The sequence below is a fragment of the Adiantum capillus-veneris genome, chromosome 16 (assembly GCF_014529385.1).
Source record: "Adiantum capillus-veneris isolate H3 chromosome 16, ASM1452938v2, whole genome shotgun sequence".
NCBI lineage: Eukaryota > Viridiplantae > Streptophyta > Polypodiopsida > Polypodiales > Pteridaceae > Adiantum > Adiantum capillus-veneris.
Genome location: NC_140946.1, coordinates 76,197,646 through 76,214,302, shown reverse-complemented (window position 1 = coordinate 76,214,302; position 16,657 = coordinate 76,197,646).

Here is a 16,657-nt window from a genome sequence, read left to right as displayed (position 1 = left end):
AAAGGCGGCTGGAATTCCCTCAGTTCGCGTTTTGGTCAGAGACACTCACACGCTCCCAAAGGTCATTCTTCTGCCTTGGGTGAGTGGGGGGTGGTTTAGACAGAGTGTGGAGTATTCGGGCCTCTCGAAGAAGTGCTTCATTTGTGGACAAATGGGCCATCTTGCGAAGGCCTGTCCATGGAGGAGGCCTCGACCTACACCACGGACTCAGACCCAGTGTGCAAGGGTTGGCTAGCAGCCACAAATAGAGACACAGTGCACACATGCAGAGACACCCTTTGAGCCTAGGTCTCTAGCGGAGGAGTCATGGCAGCAGGTGCGTGATTGACGACGACAGGGCCACAGTGACAGCCTATCATTCAGAGTGGTCCACAGGTGCCTACTCAGCAGCAATGGGTTCCCACGGGGAACTGGTTTGGTCCTCTTGAGCAGGATGAGGTCCCTACTCCCGCCCCCACCCTAGCTTCACCCTCAACAGCCCCTCCCCCGCTCCTCATCATCCTCCCCCCAGCCTCCTGCTCCCGCCGCCTCTTCCCCCCGCCCCTCTACCTCTGCCGCTCCCCCCCCAGAGTTCCCCCCTCCTCATCATCCTAACCCTAGCCTCCTGCTCTCCCCGTCTCTTCCCCCCGCCCCTCTACCTCTGCCGCTCTCCCCACCCCTCTTCACCCTCAACAGCCCCTCCCCCCGCAGAGTTCCCCCCTCCTCATCATCCTCCCCCCAGCCTCCTACTCCCGCCGCCTCTTCCCCCCGCCCCTCTACCTCTGCCGCTCCCCCCCCAAAGTTCCCCCCTCCTCCAGGGGTAGGGCCTTCTCCGGCTGCTAGGGATCTCTTGGCAGCACCTTTGGCACGAGTCGCTTGGCAAGAGAGGGACAGCCTTTCTTGCGACCCTCTCTATAGGTACATACGTCTTCTTTTGCAGATATCCCTCGTGGTTTGATGAGCATTGACTTGCGGCACTGATGGGACTTCTTCGACTACGGCTTCACTCGTTTTCTTGGTGACCCATCAGCAGACCATGAGTGTCAGGACTAGGGTCCTACGGGGCAAGGCCCAACCTAGGGGGTCAGGGACCTAGGCCAAGGGCCAGCTGGACCAGTGCAGACTGGGGATCTGCTTAGGGCAAGTGCTAGAAGCTAGCCTATATAAGGGGCGGTATGGAGGAGGATCCCAGGTTCAATTACCCTAGGTCTTACATTGGTATCAGAGCCAGGGGAGGAGGAGCCATGGAGGAGGGGGGAGGAAGGTTGCATGGTCTCTCTCTCTCTCTCTCTCTCTCTCTCTCTCTCTCTCTCTCTCTCTCTCTCTCTCTCTCTCTCTCTCTCTCTCTCTCTCTCTCTCTCTCTCTCTCTCTCTCTCTCTCTCTCTCTCTCTCTCTCTCTCTCTCTCTCTCTCTCTCTCTCTCTCTCTCTCTCTCTCCCCCCCATGGCGGGCATGGCCTCTTGGTTCGAGGAGAAGGGATCTCAGTCAGTAGGGCGCAGGGATGAACCCTTATTTAGTTGGAGCACTACGAGTGGCCAAGCCCCTCGCAAGGGAGGAGAGTCTGCAGGCGCAGGCATGGCCTCTTCGATACACAGAGATCGGGAGGAGCCTTGACAGCCGCGGGGGAAACGACCCCTGTATCGGGAGGGAAATTTTTTTTCCATCCTTAGCAAATCAGCGAGGAGACAGCGCGGTAGATGCGCGCCAAGCTGAGGAGAAAAATGCGTTTCAGGAGCGCGCGGAGTCGAGCAACGCAGGCCGAGGGCATGGCATTTTCTCCTGCACGCAGTCGCCTCCGCCATAGCTAGGGAAGCTCACGTTTTTTTTAAATATATTTATTTAGAAAAAAAAACAGGCTCTTTGGGGCGCCCTATTTTGGGTACCCACTCTTACTAAGGGCGACAGCCCAGGCTATGCAGGTGCCTCTTATGCATGTCACCAACAGCCACCGTCACCGGCTCTGCAGGCCATCCCAGGTGCAGGGTTTTTCCATGGTGGGCTCGAACACAAGCTGGAGGAGCACAATTTCCGCTCATCCATGGGTTTCCATGGCGGATAAAAGACGCGGGAATTGAGTTCATGGCTTCAATGATTTTTGGGTGAAAATCGGTACATGTCGAAGGATGTTTGTATCTGGGAGATACTTCACGGTGCATCCACATATGGATGGATTATGAGGTTCAAGTTTTACCTTCTTGTCTTTTCATAGCTTTGTGCATATGATGTTATTGCAGGAACCAGTAATTATCTTGGCCATGGTACCTAAGTGACTACCATGGTCAGTTCATTCCGTCCGATTTAGTTGGTCGTTCCACAACTCGGACTACGAAGCAGGTCTCCAACAACACTACCCTCTACTAGGAATGTTATGGGGTCCTACGGGGCAAGGTTGCCTAGGCGTACAAGTAAAATAGGCCATGTCAACAAGGTCAATTTTGAAAGGGGTGCATCAATCATGCTTTACCCAAGGAGGAAGGCTCCGTCCACCACTCTCAATATGTATTGGGGGTATGATCTTGCCCAAGTATCTATAGATTGTAAAAGACAAGAAAATTCCATAGCTAGGAGCTAAAACCATAGTTTCCCCTGCCAAGGGCTGCCAAGGGCAGTTAATCGGTATGTTAACTTGTTGCTTTGATCACGCAGTATTTGATAATAGCTGACATTTGCTAGCTCAGCTGTAGATGAGCATCGAGCAATATTATGATTCTCAATATTATTTCTTTCGGCAAGGCCTTTGACAACATGAGGTAGAGTAGTTATTGAGCATGTAATTGATAAACTCTTGTATGCAATGGAGTGGATGATCACGGCAATCATTCATAGAACCAGGCCGGTCTGAGCTGCATAACTTGTGCGTGTTCTACTCATTTTCACTTACATTTACAATTCGGCACCGTCGACTCTCTTTGCTATGACATCTGTCGTCAATAGCATTTGTTGGCAATGAGGCCAGAGAGAGTTCCCTGAAGCAAGGCTTCAATTTCTACATCTTGCATTGAAGCTCTTCACATTTGGCATATGGTATGACCATACAAAATTAGGAAGAGATAGGCAATGTGTTTGCAGGTTATTTCCTCCTGCGGGTTCTTTCATTATGTACTAGATGGGCGTATAGGACATACGACGACGTCTGTGCAAATATGGATATGGGATGTTCTAGAATGAGTTTTCCTCCCAACTTTCATGACAACTGGTTGCAGCAGCAATGACCAGGTTAACCAAGTTTAAGTTTTCTTGTTTTTTTTCTCTTCCCTATTTACACTTTACTGGGCAATTACTGCCATTGTGCAAAGCAAAGTGCTTTGGCAATTTTATAGTGCCTCTCTCCATGAGAGTGGTATACAGGTAGATTGTTGCATGCTTATAGGATAAGCTGCAAGTCCGGCATAGGACACAGATTGGGCACAACATCTTCTCTCTCTCTTTCTATATTCTCTCCATGAATAATGAAAATTTTCTAAGAAGCTTTTCATCCATGTTTTGTTTGGGAGTCAGTATGAGCAAAAATGTGCTAACTCTCAGCTAGAAATTGGGCAAGATGCCATCCACATTAGTCTTCATCGGTTCGATGATTGAACACTAATTGCCATGAGGGCTATGAGCCACACAGGCTGGCTAAGAGACACTGTTACATCGAGGGTAAGATCCACTTGTTGGTATTCCTTGGATGATTGTTCTCAAGATCGAACACCTCTACCTAGTAGAGTACCCATTGACGTTAATTGACAAGCAAGCGTCTTGCCATTACGGATGTTTAGGGTGTCATTTTCGCGCTGCATGTTGTTTGTGTGACGCTCAAGTGAGTTTTTGATAATCTTAAACTCACACCAGCTGATCTCTACCACGGAGTATAGACGCAGCAATCAGTTGTGACAGTATGTCTGTCCATAAGAGCTTGACAGTTCACTTGTGTGGATTTCCTGCTCTATCTCTAGCATTACGGCATGTCTATGGACATACTTTTTTCAGGTAAGACCCGGCGAGTGATTGTTACATCATCCCATAGGCATTCATGATCACAGGTTGATCTGCATTGAGAATCACAATTGATCTCTCCCAGTTATACTTTCAAGGAAAGAATTCCGCAATCTACCACACGCGGTAGCAGACGGACACACTTTTCAAGTTGATTCCAATCATTCTGCACACGGTTGACTATGTTGGTTACCGTTATCTGCTTGTTGAGCAGTTTTTGCAAAGAGTCTTACCAAGGGGTTTGACTACGTAGATGCTAATCCATGGGCTTGGATTGCAAAGGCAACACCCAGAGTTCCCAGTGCAATGCTGTTTGTTTTTTCAGGTAGGGGACGTGCTCCTCTCCATTTGAATACAGGTAAGTGTACATTACATACAACTCTCCAGGTACGCATCTATTGATTTGGTGTTATTCCATTTTTAGTATGCTTTGCTTGGTTTTTCAAGACGTATAAGTGTGCTTGACTGTTACAGAGCCATGCCGGGCATGTCAGCAAAAAGTATTTCGGGCCAAGTGTCCAATCTATCTTTCTGCCTTATGCTATTACGAACCTACTTGTAGGGTTCAATTTGGCACATGTTGTCACATGGGATACAACATGGTCTCGGAACTCAAGGCGTTTGGTTTAGCTAGTGTGGAGCAATGAATGAGGGTCCCTCTCACTCTTGTCGCAAGTGTTTAGAGTTACCTCCACACACAAGTACATCTTGTACTTGAAGGATGTTCTTTTTTACACATCCTTACATGAGACATATTCCACATGTGGAGAATATGAGTCTCTGGACTAACACTGGCACCATTATTTCAATTATGTGTCACGACAAAGTCCCTAGGTGCTGGTCACGTCTGTTTTCTAGACCAATTTTAGCATGACGTATCAGGAGCAATTTCGTGGCCAGAAATTGTCGGATAATTCGAATGACTTGTTAAGGTACAAGTACTGCTAAACAACATTACAGATGGTTGTTTATACATATAGCAAGGCTATAAGTTGTTAATGAAAAATTTTCATTGTATGTACCTAGAAGTGATCAATGTTTCACCTTCTATTGTGATTTAGACGTTTCAGCAAGGCTTGCAAAAGATTGCAAATAAAAGTATTTAGTTTCTTTTCAGAACTCTTTACATTCCTTTTAATGCATGGGCGCATCGCATTTGCCATAATTATTGGCAAGGATCATTATGGTGATAGCCATTTTTCGGCTCTCCGTAATTGCCATAGTAAGCTACCTCACCCTACCAAATTCACCCAAACACTATGGCTATCCCTACCATTTCATTGTACATAGGCGTGTGTGAGTTACGGGGCTTTTCCCATATCTTCTTAAAATCCTCAGTTAGCTAGTCACTGGGCTAGTTGAGTCAAAAAAATAAATAAATTCAAAAAATATATATTATGGCCCATTTGTGTGTAAATATTGCATTATATATATGGCCTAAATATAGAGATTTTTATAATTATTCTGATATTTTATTTAAATATTTATACTTAGGTGTGTGTTTTATTAAACCTGTGTATGCCTTCTTTCATCCTCTTACACCATAAGTATATTTTTTGCCAATATGTACATACTCTAACCTTATATTTTTCCTTTATACAAATCACTCCCACATTTTCACCCTCACCCTCGTGAAAACAAAAAATTGATTTCTACTCATTGGTCACGTTTATTATATTATTTACTTGCATACCTTTTCCTCTTTCACCCAAAATAATTCAAAGAGAGACCATATCATATGATTCCAATATCTTTCCATATCCATAACTCCTCCATATTTTTATTATTATTTTTACTCATTATTCTAACACCATGTGCTCATTGAGCTAAAGTTCATGAATAGTCCATACACTAGTCCCACCATGTATATATTTCTTTATTCACCAATAATCCTCCTCCATGCATGGGTCAAGGGCAACTTGGATGCTTTGTATTATGATATGACAAAGGAGGGGCTCACTCTTGGATGCATTGTACAAATTCAACAAAGGAGGGGGCCACTAAAAGACTTTTGCAGGCATAAAAAAAGGCTTTTTGGTGAGAATTTTGTCACCTATCTCCACTCCAAATTTGGAGCAATGGTCAAAACAGAAAATGTAGCCCACGCTCTGAATAATCACCTCAAATTTTTTCATGATTTTTGGAGCTACCAGCGGTGAGATATGATTTTTTGAGTGGATCCCAATTTGCCCACTTTTCTCACAAGTAGCCCATAGTCTTCTCTCACCTCTTTCCACACTTCTAATCACACACACACACATTCCTCTCAATCCCTCACTCAAACCTGCACCTTCAATGGTTTCTCTCACCTTCTTCACCATTAACCTCCCCACTTACTCCCATAGCTCTCATATGAGCTCTCCATGTACATACACCATCTCTATGTCTCTCTCTATTATCTCCAAAGTACAATTCCATCTTACTCCTTATATATATACATAAATTCAACATGTGTACCATGCTTAACCTCTGCAAATCAAAAGATCTCATCAACGGAATTACCATTTTCATCACGATGATCAACCTTGGCGGCGGTGGCGTAAAGAAGAGAAGACGAAGAAGAAGATCGATAGTCATTTTGAGAACCTACACAAGTAAGTCCAAAACTTCTTCAAGCTTCACCATCACAAGGATTTTCTCACTTCATTCAACCATTTTACTCCAACCATCCACCCCATTCTACCCATTGTAAATATATCATTAACTTTCTAGTGATTACTAACACTAACCACTAACATACTAACACAAAATAGCATTGACCTAACCATAAAAGACACCTCACCTCAAGACATGTACAAAGTAACTCTCTCTCTCTCTCTCTCTCTCTCTCTCTCTCTCTCTCTCTCTCTCTCTCTCCTTACTTACTTTCACCTTATCTACCATCAATAATGCTCTCTTTTGAGCCCACATCCATGACTCAAGCAAACAAAGAAGGCCCACAATGTTTTGATATTCAAAAAAATCATAATCCTGATTTGTTAGCTTGTAAATTAGGATTTCCAATAATCTTAATGAGGGGTCTCCAACCTATAAATAGGCCCCTCTCCTTCTTGTAAAACAACCTCCAATATCTCACATAGCACCCCAACACTCTATGCATGAGGAGAGACTTAGGTGTAGCAACCACTTGTGAGCTTCACTCTTGGTGTGATAGAAGCCTTCAAGCTACACATTGTAAGTGAGAGAGCGTGAGTTCCACAAATCTCAAAACCACTATTATATATACTCCTTCATCATCAATAAATTGAGGTTTGGTGCATCAAAGGCGTGATTCGACGTTCAAATCTTCGTCCTTCCATTTGTGCAATATGGTTTGGTGAATTCAAGGTGACTTGTGTATTTTGAGTTTTTATCGGTTGATCTTGATTTTAGAAAGTGTTTTAGTGTGTTTTTCATTGCCATTTTTTTGTCCATTGTAAGAGGGTATTGTGGTGAGAGGTCTCCCACACCCTAAGACAGTGTGTGTGTGTGTTTTGGCAATGTTTAGCAATCACTAAGCATTGAGTGAGTTTTGTACAAGTTCTAGGATAGCATCATAACGAACCATCTCCATTTGCAAGTCACAAATAAGGTATTACGCAAGATCCTTTCCTCTCTCTCTTCCCTTTGCTCTAGCTCTCTCTGGTCCGTTTCATGTGTGTCTTGGTGTGAGGTTGCTTGTGTGTGTTGTGTGGTGCATCTTCTTGGTTGTGCCAAAATCTCTCTTGCGTCCTAGTTCACATACCATAACTAGGTGGTGCCTCTATCTTGTTGGGGTTTGGCTGTGGGTTTGTTGTTGTGTTGTGCTTGTGGTTGCCCCAGCCCCAATTGAGCAGCACGGGAGCCTTGAGGAGTGTTTAGAGGTCGCCTCTCGTGTTGCCCGCCCCGGACCGCCTCAATGGATATACAGGTTCGGGTTGGTTTTTCCTAAATGCATGCACACTAGGTGTTATGGGCCCTAGTGTTTAGCAAAGGCTGATTTGGAATGGCATGCATATTCCTCAGGTTGTTGCTTATGAAGCATTTTTGCAGTCTATGTGCACTATCTCTATGAGATTACTTTTGGGTCTACTAATCACCAATAGAGGTCATGGCTCGGTTTGGGCATTTGTGGATTTTTTCAAGTTAACCATGATGGTTATTTCGGACATTGTTGATTCCTCACCAATCTTATACACTACTGTGATTCCCCGTTTTTCAGTCATCTGGGACGACTGTCTGTAAACCGTGAGGAAAACACACCTCAGTACTATCACTTATCCAAGGGGATAGGCATATTACAAAGAGTAATCTTGTGCTAAAGGATCTGCTAAGAGCATACGTTAGCACAACGCATTTCTGAATAGATGATTTCTCCCTATTCTAGAATTTGCTTAAGTACGATTTTCCACTTTGAACACCTCTTGTGTCAATACTTTCATACGTCAAGGACTTACCAGGTGTGCTGACAAAGTATGTCGGCAAGTAACCTTCATTAGGGATGAAGAACATGTAGTTCTTTGTGTTCCAAAATATTCAGAAATGCAACACGAGGAAATTCCCTATCTACGGACTTTTTAAGATACTCAGGCGAGTAGGAAATCTGGCTCACAACTGCATGGAAAGTTACGCCAAGGTTTCCTTGCATTATTCCAGTACCTTCAAAAGATCTGAAAAATGGTTATGTCTTTGGACAAACTCTTAGTTGTGGTTACTCCTTTACAGCACTCAAGTGAGTTATAAATGGAGTTACCATTTAGACCCAAGTGGTTGCAAACGGACAACAATGTTGAAAATCAAGATATTGCTCTTGGTTTCATTGAACCTCCTCACTGCACCCATTATTGGTCATACAGACAACTGGCTCACTTATGGGACGTCAATAAAGAGAACATTAGTATTCTTAAGAAGATATTACTACTTGTGTTTTCGAGGACGAAAACTCTTCCTTAAGGGGGGAGTAATGTCAGGACAAGGGTCCTACGGGGCAAGGCCCAACCTAGGGGGTCAGGGACCTAGGCCAAGGGCCGGCTGGACCAGTGCGGACTGGGGATCTGCTTGGGGCAAGTGCTAGGAGCTAGCCTATATAAGGGGTGGTAGGGAGGAGGATCCCAGGTTCAGTTACCCTAGGTCTTACAATGGGTTGCCTGCTTTAGGGTCCATGTTCTGTTCCTTGCAGCTAGGGGGACAGAGGCCTTGGACTCAGCAGTTGGATTCTCCTTTCCCCTTTGCTGTAGGGACTAGACTGAGTGGACTCTCGACTCAGTGTTGGGATGGTTGCACACACAAGTCCTAGAGTTCTCTCACCACATGGGAGAACTAGGAGTTACAGACATGCTTCAGACTTTGTGGCCATTGACCAAGTTTGCGGTGACACCTCCAGATAGAGCAGGATGTAGAAACATTGTGGTTTACTTCTTTGCCAATACACAGTGCTTTCCATGCTATGTACACATTCATGAGGACTCCTGGATAGAGGAGGTTGCTTTACGTACGGCTCGCTATGCTTGGGCTTGGGCTAGGCACTCGTTGCAGTCACACCTATCTAGAGGACGCTCGGATGCGGATTACTCCCATCCAAGCCAGCCTCGAAGATAGCCCGTCTAGCTACTACGGCAGCATCTATTCTCTCTCGCTCCCCATGAGGATCATCTCATGGAACGTGCAGGGACTAGGTGGGCCCCGGTTTCAGCGTCAGCGGGGCTGACTACGTCAGGAGCTTCAGCGCTGCCTTGTGGGAGGAGAGATTGATCTCCTTATGCTTGATATCCTTATGATTCAGGAGAACCATCTGTGTGAGAGATTGATCTCCTTATGCTTCAGGAGAACCATCTGTGTGAGAGCCGCATTAGACATTGTGGTCAGCTCTTGTGTGGACGATATGATACTTTTTGGTCAGCTGCTTTTGGACCTGGAGGCATCCATGGTGGGGTATGTATGACTATTGCGGACTCTTTGCAGCAGGCCATTGCGGGAAGAGGGATTATTGTGTCAGGCAGAGCTCAGTGGATTACTATGCAGGTTCAGGGTTGCCTAGTGGGCTTCCTAAACATCTATGCGCCCAATGTGGCAAGAGATCGAGCAGAGTTTTGTTCATAGATAGTTGAGTGTGTGTTGCAGGCAGAACACTGGTGCATAGGAGGGGACTTCAACATGTTGGAGGACCCTTCTGACAGGATTGGTGGTAGCCATGCTACCGTGCATGGAGTTGAGGTGGCAGCTTGGGAGAGGTTTTGTATGACTCTGAGGGTCTCAGATGTTTGACAACACTCTAGTTCGGACCGCAAAGTGGGAGGAGTGAATCTATCGTGGATAAATTGCTTCTACACTAGTGACCATTTCAGTGACTTGGGAGGGACAATTGGCATTTTGGCAGGGACCTCCTTCTTGGACCTTGCACTAATGATCCTCACAGTGGCAGACAGGCAGAGGAGAGGGAGCACGATGCTTTGTATCCCAGAGAGGGTCTTGTTGGACTCTGCACTCAGAGAGTGAGTAGAGGCTCTTTGGACAGAGAGCTTGGACAGGCAGGATTCTTCTGCTGATAGAGTGGCCTTAGGACTAGCTCAGATTAGCCATTTCTTTCTCCAAGAGTCTTTGGCTCGCCGGCGGGCTGCAGCGAGAGAGGAGGAGGAGCGTCTCAGACAAGGCATTGCTTCATTATAGAGGATGCAGGAGCAACATCCAGACAGTCCTTGGTTGGAGGAGGCTCAACGGGAGCTTGTTAGCACAGAGGAGAGGCGACATGAGTTTTGTTTCCACCGTCGACAGGCATCTCAGTGGACACAGGTGGGCGACAGAGTGACTGGTGCTTTCTTTGAGGCAATGTGACCTTGGCATTCACATGCCAAGGTCAGTCAATTGAGGAGGCCTGACGGGTCATTTGCTTCTGAGCCCGAGGATATGTGTGCAGTTGCTACTGTCTTTTATCGTGAGCTACTGTCTGCAGAGCCCCAATCAGAGCGACAGGATGCATGTGGGGAGCAATTTTGGGCACAAATGCCTTGTCTTGTGACTGAGGAGATGCGTCAGAGGCTTGAGTTGCCACTCAGCTTGAGGAGCTTCACATAGCTCTTAGGGCCCTCCCCCGTGGTAGTTGTCCACGTGAGGATGGGCTGACTCCCAGTTTTTTCTTAGAGTACTGGGACCTGCTTGGCCCAGATGTCTGCAATGCTTTTCAGTACATTTTGCACACAGGAGTGATGCTTGACAGCATGAGTGAGGGCTTGATCTACCTCATTCCCAAGGAGGGTGGCTCCTTGGATGAGATTCGACAGTGGCGCCCCATCACCATCCTCAACTCAGCCTACAAAATTCTTGCCAAGGCTCTGAGTTTGAGGATTTATCCACTTCTAAAGAGCCTTATACATGGGACTCAGACATGTTTTGTCAAGGAACGCAGTATCCTTGACAACATCTTTACCTTTTGGGAGGCTTCTGCCCTAGCATGTCTCCGTGGTGAGGACCTAGTGATTCTTCTTCTTGATTTTGAGAAGGCATATGACAGAGTTGACTGGGACTTTCTAAAGGGAACTCTACACAGGATGGGCTTCTTAGATGCTTGGATTAGAGGGGTGTCAGCTTTATACAAACAGGGTCACAGTTAGGTACTTTTGGCAGGAGGTAGAGGTCATCGCTTCATGCTCACACGTTTGATCAGACATGGATGTCCTCTTGCCCCCTTCCTCTTTTTGTTCTATGCGGAGGCGATGAGTAGGTTTTTGGTGTCATAGTAGGTTGGTCTACGGGGCTTAGCACTCCCTATTTAGGGAGATGAGCTACTGGACGTTGAGTTTGCCGACAACTCAGCCTTGTACTTAGATGGCTGAGAGGCCAACCTTCACAGGTGTAAGCAGGCTCTGGAGACCTTCTGTTGTGCATCGGGCGCATTGATCAACTAGAGAAAGACAGTGGCTTTCTCGATTGGTAGTGCTCCTATGCCCGATTGGATGCAAGGAGAGGGTTTTAGGTGGATTCCCCCAGGGACTGCAGTTCGGTGCTTGGGCTGTCAGGTTGGTTTGGACTTGTCTCTCGAGCAGTAGACTGCTCCAATCCTCCTGTCTATCAGGAGGAAGTTGTTACATTGGAGCTCAGCACGACTTTCTTTGGTTGGTAGAGTAGTAGTGGCCAACCAGGTGTTGTTGGCGACTATGTGGTACATCACTTTGTTTGGAGGCATTAGGAGATTTCGGAGGTCTTTTGGAGGGCCTTTTGGTAGAGAGAGGAAAATAAGCTCCTCCAATGAGAGAAGAGCCTACGTTACGTAGAAAAATAGATTGATATTAACAAAAATATAAAAGGTGTCCCTCTCCTCATTTAATAATCTAGTGGTCCTTGAAGACGAGCACTCTCTTTTATTTAATGCGAGCACCTTTTTCAGAAGGTAGGTGCGGTGCATTTGATACGGGATACGTCATCACTAGAACTCAAAAAGTCACAAAACTATCAAGTGGTGGAAGATTTTGAAACTTTTGATACTGCCAATGCGTCCGGAACACACATATCTCCTAAAAATGAATGTCCAATTGCCTCGCTTAGACATCCAAAGAGGCCAAAAATGTCAAACACCCCTAAAAGAAAATTTTACTAACGGCGCGCGAGGGGGCATTTCAAAACTTTGGAATGCCTCCTCGCGCGCCGTTAGTAAAAAGGCTTTTTTTTCCTCTTTTTAGGGAGCTTTTTGAGAGGAAAATGTCCAAAAACCTCTAAAAAGGGGCTTTTTGGAAAGATAAGTGTCCAAAAATCACTAAAAAGAGCTTTGTACTAATGGCGCGCGAGGGGGCATTCCAAAATTTTGGAATGCCTCCTCGCGCGCCGTTAGTAAAAAGGTGCTTTTTTCCTCTTTTTAGGGAGCTTTTTGAGAGGAAAATGTCCAAAAACCTCTAAAAAGGGGCTTTTTGGAAAGATAAGTGTCCAAAAATCACTAAAAAAAGCTTTGTACTAATGGCGCGTGAGGGGGCATTCCAAAATTTTGGAATGCCTCTTCGTGTGCCGTTAGTAAAAAGGCCTTTTTTTCTTTTTTTTAGGGAGCTTTTTGAGAGGAAAATGTCCAAAAACCTCTAAAAAGGGGCTTTTTGGAAAGATAAGTGTCCAAAACCCCCCAAAAATGGGCTTTGTACTAACGGCGCGTAGAGGGGCATTCTAAAATTTTAGAATGCCTCCTCGCGCGCCTTTAGTAAAAAGCCCATTTTTGGGGGTTTTTTGACATTTTTTGCCTCTCCGGATGTCGGAATGAGACAAGTAGACATTCGTTTTTAAGGTATTTTGGCGTTCCGGATGCATTGGTGGTGTCAAAATCCTCAAAATCTATCACTATTTTACAGTTTGTGACTTTTCAATTTTCAGTGATGACGTAAGCTGCATTGAATGCGCCGCACCTGCCTCTTGAAAAAGACGCTCGCATTAAATAAAAAAGTGACCGTTTTCAAGGACGATTGGGAATATAAATCTACTTTTCAGAGTGTCTGGTTGTCCTTTTGGACGTACTCACAAGGTGCAAGTGCATTTTAAAAAAAGTTTTTAGAGAGAGAAATACAATTTCTTACAAGGCCCTCCAAATGACCTCCGAAATTTTCTAATGTGATAACAACATACAAGTGCCCACCTAGCCAAGGCACCCGTTGGGTCAGCCGGCTAAAGTTTTGATGTGGTCACATTATTTTTTCGATGTTTAATACATCAGCCTAATGCCAATCATCTATGTCAAGTCTAAGTCAAAGATGTAATTTTTTCAATGACGTATGTAAAGAAGTTGGCCGCCGGCCACTTTCGAAAGCCCTAGGTATATAATACATTAAGGTTAGTGGGAAAGGGAGATTATTTTTTTGAAGATAAGTGACTATTGAGTTACGCACAGAGAGCTGCCTCTTTGCTCCAACTTGTAATCATCGCTTCTGTGGCTACGGTAATCCAAATTCAGTTTTGTTTCTTGCATTGTGTTCCTCTTACTCTGCTCTTTCATTCAAGTGTAAGCATTCAAGATTCGGTGAAGGTTTCAAACGCATCCGTTTAGGCCTTAAATCGTTGTTTTGAGTGTTTATATGCGTATTCCCCGCAAACATTGGCGCCGTTGCCGGGGAATGAATCTTAGGTGATGAGTGACCGAGTGCGTATTCAGAGTTTTCTTATTATTTCAAAAGATAATTTCCATCCCATTTACATTTGTGTGAAGCATCTAGACAGGGGTTTAGTGCTTAGTAGAGTCTAGGGTTGGTGGACTGGCTAGATCTACTCTTGAGAGATATAGGGAGTTGTGAGTGAGTTTGCTTTAAGAATTTTTTCTCTTCAAATTTCTTTCTATTGATTGAGTATTGATCCATCATCCATTTTTTATCCTGTTTGTTTTGTTTGATTCATTTTCTTATGTTCTTTCATTTTTGTACTTAGGAGTAGGATAAGTAAATCACATTCCAGTCAAATTTGGGGCAAAAGTCGAAGCCAAAAACACCAGAAAACCATAACTTTGGCAAAAGGGCCATAAGACTCTGAAATTTTGAAAATCTGACCAAACAGAGCTGAAATTGATTCAAATCACAAAGTGGTAGCACCAAACACTGGGAAATACTTGTCAGAGAGAGCCTGTAAAATTTCATCAGATGTGGCCTAGGTACTACGATCGCGATCGGTGTACCTCAGTGCCAGAATTGTACAAGATTTGACATGTGCCTTCCTAATAAGATTCTGAACAAGTTTGTCTAAAACAACCGCACCCAAAAACATCAAAAAACAAGAAAATCAAGCCACTTGGGTAAAACTAGCCTGACAGACCTAGAAAGTGCAAAATCTTGACTTTTGGTGATCCAAATGCAAAAAGACTTGGGGGATAGCCTTACAACATCAGTGTCTACAAGCATGCCAAATTTGGTCTAATTTGGGCTCAAAACTACGATCGCGATCGGTGTACCTAAGTGCCAGATTTTGACCAGATTTCATATGTGGGATCCTCAGGTGTATACAAACATAAAAGTCTAAAGGACCTAGAGCCAGAAACCTCAAAATACTTGTCAAACCATCTGAATACAGATCCAAGTCAAAAACTGCTAAACTGAGAAATTGACGTTCAGAAGACCAAAACACATCAAGACTGGGAAGAAACCATACAGAGGGATAGCCTCTACATAGGACAACCCTAGATAGCTTTCAAATCCCAAAACAAACACCAAAATCAAGTCAAATTGACAGATTCAGAAAAATCAGGCACTTCAGACTAAGAAACTGCAAATTCTTGACTTTTTTCAGTCCAAGTACAAAAGTGTTTTGCAGGTAGTCTTATAATACAAAAGTGCCTCGCAGGTAGTCTTATAATAGCCTAGTGAACAAGCTGGTGAAAATTGGTCCGATTTGGGCTCCAAACTACGATTGCGATCGGTGTACCTCAGTGCCAGATTTTGACCAGACTTTACCCACACATACACCTAGGTTATATAAGATATGAGGAGTTTTCAAAATTCAAAAGTGACCAAAATAGCCAAAAACAGCAGACAGACAGAAAACCACTGCAGCAGACCAAGATCTGGTGAAAACTTGACTTTTTCTTGTCCAAATTCAAAAAGATTTGGGGAGTAGACTGTACACATCATTGTCTACCATATCCACAAGTTTCATCCAATTTGGGCTCCAAAGTACGATCGCGATCGGTGTACCATAGTGACATTTTGAATTGAGACTTGGTGAGTAGGTAGCTGATAGCTAGACAAACAACTTTCTCAAAAGAACGAGGGTCAAAAAACCAAAAGACAGTTGGTCAAATAGGGCAAACAATGATCACTGATCCTTCATACCAAAATTTTGAGAAAATTCAAGTTTTTGTGATCCAAATGCAAAGTGGGTTTGGGAACAGACTAAACATACCCATGTCTATCAACTCCTAAAATTTCATGCAAAAAGGAGCTGGAACTACGATCGCGATCGGTGTACCCCAGTGATATTTTGGATTGAAATGTTTTGAGTAGGTAGGTGACATCTAGTGCAACATATTTTCCAAAAGAAGCAAGGTCAAAAAAGAAAAAGAAAGTGGTCAAAAGTCCCAGTTACACAATCAGGCCAGTAACTGCAAAACCACCTGGGAATTGGGTTTTCATTGATCAAAACATCTCCAAATTCAAAAATACAAAGACACTTGGTATAAAGACATCAAGGGCTAGCTACTGTGCAAAAATCTTCCAAATCTGTGACATGGGGTCAACGATCGCGATCGGTGTACCTCTACATAGTGGGGGTATCTGACTTCATAAGTTTGTAGACCTACTTGAGTACATCCCAAATCTCAAGTTTGAGTGAAAAATACCCTCTGAAAGCCAAGATACAAGCACAAAATCTCTTTGTGTCCTGATCCTGAAACTGTTTTGAGTGCCGTTTCAAGTGCAGTTCACTAAAAGTGCTCTAACTTTTGATAGACAACTCCAAATTGAGTCAGGTATAGCTAGGAAGAAAGCTTGCGGGAAATAGCACACTTTGGTTTTAGAGCTTAGTTTTTAGAGCTGAATTTTTCTAGGTTTCCTAAATCCAAACTTTTAGGGTACCCCAAGACCAGTTTCCAGAGACCAAAAAGTCACAAATTCCTGATTTTTTAGAGACCTGACCAGGGGCAAAAAGGGATTGTGTGCACTAAGCCAAGGTGTTCTTATCAAGGATCATCTTGAGAGTATTGAGTGAGGCTTAAACATGACAACTGATCCATCATTAGGGTTTCCCACTCAACTCATAGCTATGCCACCTACACAAACAGGCAGAAATATTGCAA